Source organism: Octopus sinensis, linkage group LG2 (genome assembly GCF_006345805.1).
Source record: "Octopus sinensis linkage group LG2, ASM634580v1, whole genome shotgun sequence".
Taxonomy (NCBI): domain Eukaryota; kingdom Metazoa; phylum Mollusca; class Cephalopoda; order Octopoda; family Octopodidae; genus Octopus; species Octopus sinensis.
Genome location: NC_042998.1, coordinates 207,361,864 through 207,369,414, shown reverse-complemented (window position 1 = coordinate 207,369,414; position 7,551 = coordinate 207,361,864). Strand labels below are relative to the sequence as shown.

The window sequence follows — 7,551 nt, the reverse complement described above, 5'->3', positions numbered from 1 at the left end:
GGTTTGTAGTAATGGTGTTGTTGTTGGCAGTTATGGTAGACGGCAAAACGGCGATTTGTTGCTGTTGTTGTTGGTGGTGGTGACGGTGGAATTTCCATTCACTGGAGCCCCTGGACTACCTCCACACATATTAGCACTTAAAGTTGGAACTCCTTAATGCTACTCCACAATCTGGAACCACCAAGACTTTGCATTGGAAACACGACTGGTGATAAGAAATGAATGTCACACGTTATCGAGGCAACCATTCTTTCTGGATGTGGAAAAGTGATGACGTCTTTATTCCAAGAATTCCTCTTAATCCATCAGGAGCAGAAATTCCATTTACATTCAGAAGACTGCAATTCCCTCGTGTCAGCTTTGCCATGTCATCCATTAACAAATCTCAGGTTCAAACCCTCTCTGTAGCTGGTCTTCTCTTGGAAGAGCCCTGCTTCTTGCATGGGCAACTGTATGTTGGCTGCTCAAGAGTAGGAACCAACGAACCTTTTTGTATATGCTCCACAAGGAAAACAAGGAACTTGTTTACAATGAGGTGTTTATAAATCTCACAGCCAGAGGTAATTACATGATCCCCCTTTTTTTAACAAACTTCATGTACTTTCATGTATTTATATTAATATATATATATATATGTGTGTGTGTATCCATATATATATAACAGAAAATTCTAATTCTTCAATTGAATGTAACCGGGCAACGCCGGGTATCTCTGCCAGTATATATATATAATATATATTATATGTATGTTATATATATATATATAATTATCATATATATATATGTAATATGTATATATATATATATATATAGATATATATATATATATATAATATATATATAGTATATGTATTATAATATATATATATTATATATATATTATATATATATATATATTATTATATATATATATATATCTATATATATATGTATATGTATATGTATATATATATTCTCCTTTTTTAACCCTTGTATTGTACTTGTTTCCGTCATTTTACTGCGGGCATGCTGGAGCACCGCCTTCAGTCGATATAATCGACCCCAGGACTTACTTTTTGTAAGCCTAGTACTTATTCTATCGTTTTTTTTTGTTTGTTTTTACCGAAACGCTAAGTTACGGGAACGTAAGCATACCAACATCCGTTGTCAAGTGATGGTAGAGGAACAAACACAGACACAAAAAATATGGAGCGCTTCACGAATTTGTGGGGGGGGGTCATGCTAATCTTCTTTGTATCGTTCCAATTTAAGTATAAGTATTGCCGAAACATGCATATTGGGTATGTAATATATACCCACACACACACACACACATATATATATATATATATATATATATATATATATATATATATATATATATATATATAAATTATTTAGAGAGTTATCCACTATGTGGATAACTCTAGTGCTAAAATAGCTCCGAAGCAACCACAGAAGATCCGTTTCCAACTAGAATCAACACACATTTAACTGAAGGAAAGTGAAATACAACGAATAAATAGATTGACTCTACAATTGTTTCATTACTAATGCAATATGTAGTTTTACTTACACTTGCATCTATAAATCTTCGGTAGAGTTTGTCAGAAATGCAATTAATTAGATCGATTCGGGCGTCAAAAACACGAGCGGTCCAACCAATTACATTTTTAGTTATGTCTCAAATTCCCGCCAAAAGCATGCCTAGACTCCATTGGAAACGTATGCCGCATCAAATAAAATATTGACTGCCGCGTAGTTAAATTTATAAAATTTAAATGAGGGTGAAAAATCGATATTAATTTATGTATAAATTTGTATTTCCTCCGTAGTTTTTTGTGCTAATCCACTTGGTGTTAAATTGACGGTATTATTAAATTAATATCGATTTTTCACCCTCTTTATAATTTTATAAATTTAACTACGCGGCAGTCAATATTTTATTTGATGCGGCATATTTCCAATGGAGTCTAGGCATGCTTTTGGCGCGGAATTTGAGACATAACTAAAAATGTAATTGGTTGGACCGCTCGTGTTTGACGCCCGAATCGATCTAATTAATTGCATTTCTGACAAACTCTACCGAAGATTTATAGATGCAAGTGTAAGTAAAACTACATATTGCATTAGTAATGAAACAATTGTATAGAGTCAATCTATTTTATTCGTTGTATTTCAACTTTCCTTCAGTTAAATGTGTGTTGATTCTAGTTGGAAACGGATCTTCTGTGGTTGCTTCGGAGGCTATTTTTAGCACTAGAGTTATCCACATAGTGGATAACTCTCTAATAATTATGTATAAATTTGTATTTCCTCCGTAGTTTTTTGTGCTAAGCCACTTGGTGTTAAATTGACGCGGTATTATTAAATTAATATCGATTTTTCACCCTCATTTATAATTTTATAAATTTAACTACGCGGCAGTCAATATTTTATTTGAGCGGCATACGTTTCCAATGGAGTCTAGGCATGCTTTTGGCGCGGAATTTGAGACATAACTAAAAATGTAATTGGTTGGACCGCTCGTGTTTTTGACGCCCGAATCGATCTAATTAATTGCATTTCTGACAAACTCTACCGAAGATTTATAGATGCAAGTGTAAGTAAAACTACATATTGCATTAGTAATGAAACAATTGTATAGAGTCAATCTATTTTATTCGTTGTATTTCACTTTCCTTCAGTTAAATGTGTGTTGATTCTAGTTGGAAACGGATCTTCTGTGGTTGCTTCGGAGCTATTTTTAGCACTAGAGTTATCCACATAGTGGATAACTCTCTAATAATTTATGTATAAATTTGTATTTCCTCCGTAGTTTTTTGTGCTAAGCAACTTGTGTTAAATTGACGGTATTATTAAATTAATATCGATTTTTCACCCTCATTTATAATTTTATATTATAATATATAATAATATATATATATATATAATATATATATATATATATATATATATATATGGGGGGGTATATATTACATACCCATATATATATATATATGTGTGTGTGTGTGTGTGTGTGTGTGTGTATACATGTACACACACACACGCACATGCGGATATATACATACACACACTACGTGTGTGAGTGTGTGTTTGTGTATGTGTGAAATTAAAATGGAAGCATCAAAGTGAAACAAGTTTTTATCTTGGTTAGAATTTACATTTGACGCTAAATAATGACCTGAAAAATGAAAATTATAAATATATATATATTGCAGTCTACTTTATTAATTAATCGTTAATCATAGATGAATATTAATTGATCGATATTAATTAATCTACATGAACCGAACCATATGTGGGGTAGACCTCAGAACAGCTATACAAATAACAGTCAAACTGTTATTACAGTTAGAAATAAAAGTCAAATCACCTCCAATCATACCCTACGGTCTTAAACATAGAAGGATATGTTGGAAATGGTAGTCACTGCTGCTGTGTTGTTGTTGCTGTTGCTGTTAAGCGAAGCGGTCTTCGTCCCATGTCTGTAGTGGGAGAAGTCCGAAACGTGGTCCTTTGCTATTCGTAAGACCCGCAGAAGAGAAAGCAGGTCAACCCCCGACACCGAGAGCATCGACGGATGGATGAATGCGCATCCAGGCTCAGCGGTTGCGTAGGAAGTCGGGGACAAGAAGCAGGAAGAAAGAGTGAGAGAAAGTTGGGGGCGAAAGAGCACATCAGGGGTCGCCACCACCCCCTGCCGGAACCTCGTGGAGTTTTAGGTGTTTTCGCTCAATAAACACACACAAAGCCCGGTCTGGGAATCGAAACCACGATCCTCCGACCGCGAGTCCGCTGCTCTAACCATTGGGCCATTGCGCCTCCACTAGTCACTGCTGCTCAAACAGTCGCAAGTCACGGTTGGAGCGCCTTTGGTTATTGATCTGTCTACTTGTCAGGGTTGTCACAAAGCTAAGAAAAATAATAATCGGACTGCTTCTTAAGTATGAATAAACAAATTGGCAGATTGGCGGAGATTTTTAAGTGGGAATGTGTATCCATACGCACACATGTGTTCGTTTGCGTCTTCAATGCATAAATAATCTTAGGGGGAATAAGTTAAAATAGTTAAACATGGTTAAAGTGGTTGTTCAGTGCAAAATATCTCGAATAGAAAACAAAGAACTCAATGATATTTCAAAATTTCATTTGTTTTGCCCTACAGCTGTTTTGACGGAATAATTACAAACATTATCAACCATATAATCATTCTGTGTTTAATGCATAATTTTGTACATAATTAATACATTTGAATGAAACGAATAAATCATTTACTCAGACAGCGATAGCTGACATGTCACTTAGATGGTACACTATCAGACTTTCTGAGCTTGGGGTATGTCATAAAATGAAAGATCTCATCCACCACCCGTTTCTCCATATTTACGATCATCAATGTTATTGCTTTTACATTTGTTTTTGTTTTTTTAATCCAGGCGCAGGAGTGGCTGTGTGGTAAGTAGCTTGCTTACCAACCACATGGTTCCGGGTTCGGTCCCACTGCGTGGCACCTTGGGCAAGTGTCTTCAACTATAGCCTCGGGCCGACCAAAGCCGTGTGAGTGGATTTGTTAGACGGAAACTGAAAGAAACCCGTCGTATATAGGTATATATATATGTGTGTGTGCGTGTGTGTGGATGTTTGTGTGTCTGTGTTTGTCCGAGGCTATAGTAGAAGACACTTGCCGAAGGTGCCAGTGGGACTGAACCCAGAACCATGTGGTTGGTAAGCAAGCTACTTACCACACAGATACTCCTAAACTATATAAAAAGATATTTCATCTTCAATTCTTCCCAATCTGTTTAACATATTTAATTCTGTTTAATAATCTGTAACGTTTTTTTATAGCGGTCCGTAATTAGGACACACTCTTCAACATACGTATATGTGTACATTAATGTCCGTACAAGACTTGCGCTAACACGATGTACATTTTAACTCGAGAGATAATATTTATTGATATCCTTTACAAGTTAAGGGACAGCTTTATCAATATACGCTCGTAAATGAGTGTAAAATAAGCAGCGTTAAAATAACGATTATTTCAACTACTATAACTGTTGTAGAAAAACAGGTGACTATAAAAAGTAATCCGCTATATACGTATAATATTATGATGTTTCTATTAAAATATATCTGTATCTTTTTTCTCATTTCAGGTGATGGAGTGATTTCAATGGACGAGTTTGTAGGAGGTTTGCGTGGACGTGGAACTGCCTAAATTCCAGAAACCTATAGAATCTGCTACCCGCCTTCTTTTCCCAATACACATACATCCATACATAGGCTCACACACACTCGCAGATATATATTACACACATATATACACATACATAATATATATGCATACATACATATATATAAATATGTATGTAAGCATGTATGCGTATATCATATATAGTACATATGCTTAAATATAGAAAATGCATATATACACGCATGTATATATTGTATATACAGATGAATATATATGTATGCATATATATATATTATATATATACATACATATATATATATATATATATTATATATATATATATGATACATATATAGATATTAATTTAGCACATAAATATATATTATGTATACATGTATATAATTTAATATATGCGTATATATATATGTATGTATATATATATATATATATATATATATATATATATATATATATATATATATGTATATATATGTATGTATGTATGTATATATATATATGTATGTTTGTATCTAGATACATACATATATATATATACATTTATATATAAGTTATAGATATATGTATGTATGTGTTCCAGCACCCTACCACTATGGATGTCAATGTTGCGGTGTGGAAGCAAGGCTCACCAACCAATCAATGATTTCATAAAGCAGTGATTTAATAACCTTCGCATTCAAAGGAATAAATAATATACTATCAGAATTCTACAAGACCTCGTGGAATTGCAGAGTTACAAAGGCAGCGTCGCTTTTGCTCACTGCTGTCCATAAACTTTGATATTTTTCTCTATGTACACAAAACCAAATTACCCAATAAAACATACATATATATATATATATATATATATATATATATATATATATATATATATACATATATATATATATATATATATATTTGTAAAAGCAAATCAACAAACCATCTCTAATGAGTCGTTGTGTTTTGTCATTTTTAATTTATTATTTTTTTTTACTTGTAATTGTTTTGTTCGTTTGTTATATCAGTTTGTCAGATGAATTCGTTCGTTTCCCCTTTTAATCGTTTCCAATTTAATTTGAATAAACAAGGAAACTATTTTTTATCGTAGTGCTTTACGATCTTTTTTTGCGTATCTTTTCTTCCTTTATAAAGTTAGTTTATCGTTTTAGAGTTTCGAAATATTTTTACCTCTTCAGTTACATGACGAAAGTGTGGCACGCAGAAATAAAAGAACGAATTTATCTGACAACTAAAGCGTATTTCATATTATTCTTTCTTTTTCTTTTTTTCTTTTACTTGTTTCAGTCATTTGACTGCGGCCATGCTGGAGCACCGCCTTTAGTCGAGCAAATCGACCCCGGGACTTATTCTTTGTAAGCCCAGTATTTATTCTTTCGGTCTCTTTTGCCGAACCGCTCAGTGACAGGGACTTAAACACACCAGCATCGGTTGTCAAGCAATGCTAGGGGGACAAATACAGACATACACACACACACACATACACATATATATAGATATATACATATATACGACAGGCTTCTTTCAGTTTCCATCTACCAAATCCACTCACAAGGCATTGATCGGCCCGGAGCTATAGCAGAAGACACTTGCCCAAGATGCCACGCAGTGGGACTGAACCCGGAACCATGTGGTTGGTTAGCAAGCTACTTACCACACAGCCACTCCTGCGAAATAAAAGTGGAGATAAAAAGAATCTATCATCAGATTGTAGTATTAAAATAAAAAAGAACACTGCGTAGCTTTACTGTTCGTGGATGTAAAAATACCGACGTTAAAAAAATATGAGGATAACAATGATGTGTGTGATGTGACAAAATATAGCGGAAACATACACGAAGAAGAAATGGAAGGGAAAAACCACAGAATGACAAATAACAGGACGAGAGTCGGTGACCCTGGTGTACATCGAACCCTCCACCCTTTAATGAGTGACGTGCTTTGGTCACAAACCGGACAACGGAGGGTTTATTATTTCTGTTCAGGATCATCTTCCAGCAAAGAATTACCAGAGCACAGGAGTGGCTGTGTGGTAAGTAGCATGCTTACTAACCACATGGTTCCGGGTTCAGTCCCATTGCGTGGCACCTTGGGCAAGTGTCTTTTACTATAGCCTCAGGCCGACCAAAGCCTTGTGAGTGGATTTGGTAGACGGAAACTGAAAGAAGTTTGTCGTGCATGTATGTGTTTGTGTTTGCCCCTCCACCCAACATCAGACTTAACGCGAAGAATATATTATACAATGCTAACTACATATTTTATGGTATGGAGTTGTCCTGTGGAGGGCAACGTTACAATGCTTTCATACACTTAAAGGATTTCATCAGTTATTTCTTTCCGCTCGCATCCAGAGT

General features: G+C 34.7%; 1 long non-coding RNA gene and 1 pseudogene across 1 annotated transcript; one reads left to right on the top strand and one right to left on the bottom strand.

Moving 5' to 3' along the window:
• Positions 1-1,179: 1,179 nt before the first annotated feature.
• On the bottom strand, positions 1,180-1,273 carry LOC115208849 (annotated as a pseudogene).
• Positions 1,274-5,575: 4,302 nt separating this feature from the next.
• On the top strand, positions 5,576-6,076 carry LOC118762195. Its single transcript, XR_004997971.1, has 2 exons — positions 5,576-5,671; positions 5,755-6,076. It is a non-coding gene; the product is annotated as an uncharacterized LOC118762195 (long non-coding RNA).
• Positions 6,077-7,551: the final 1,475 nt, after the last annotated feature.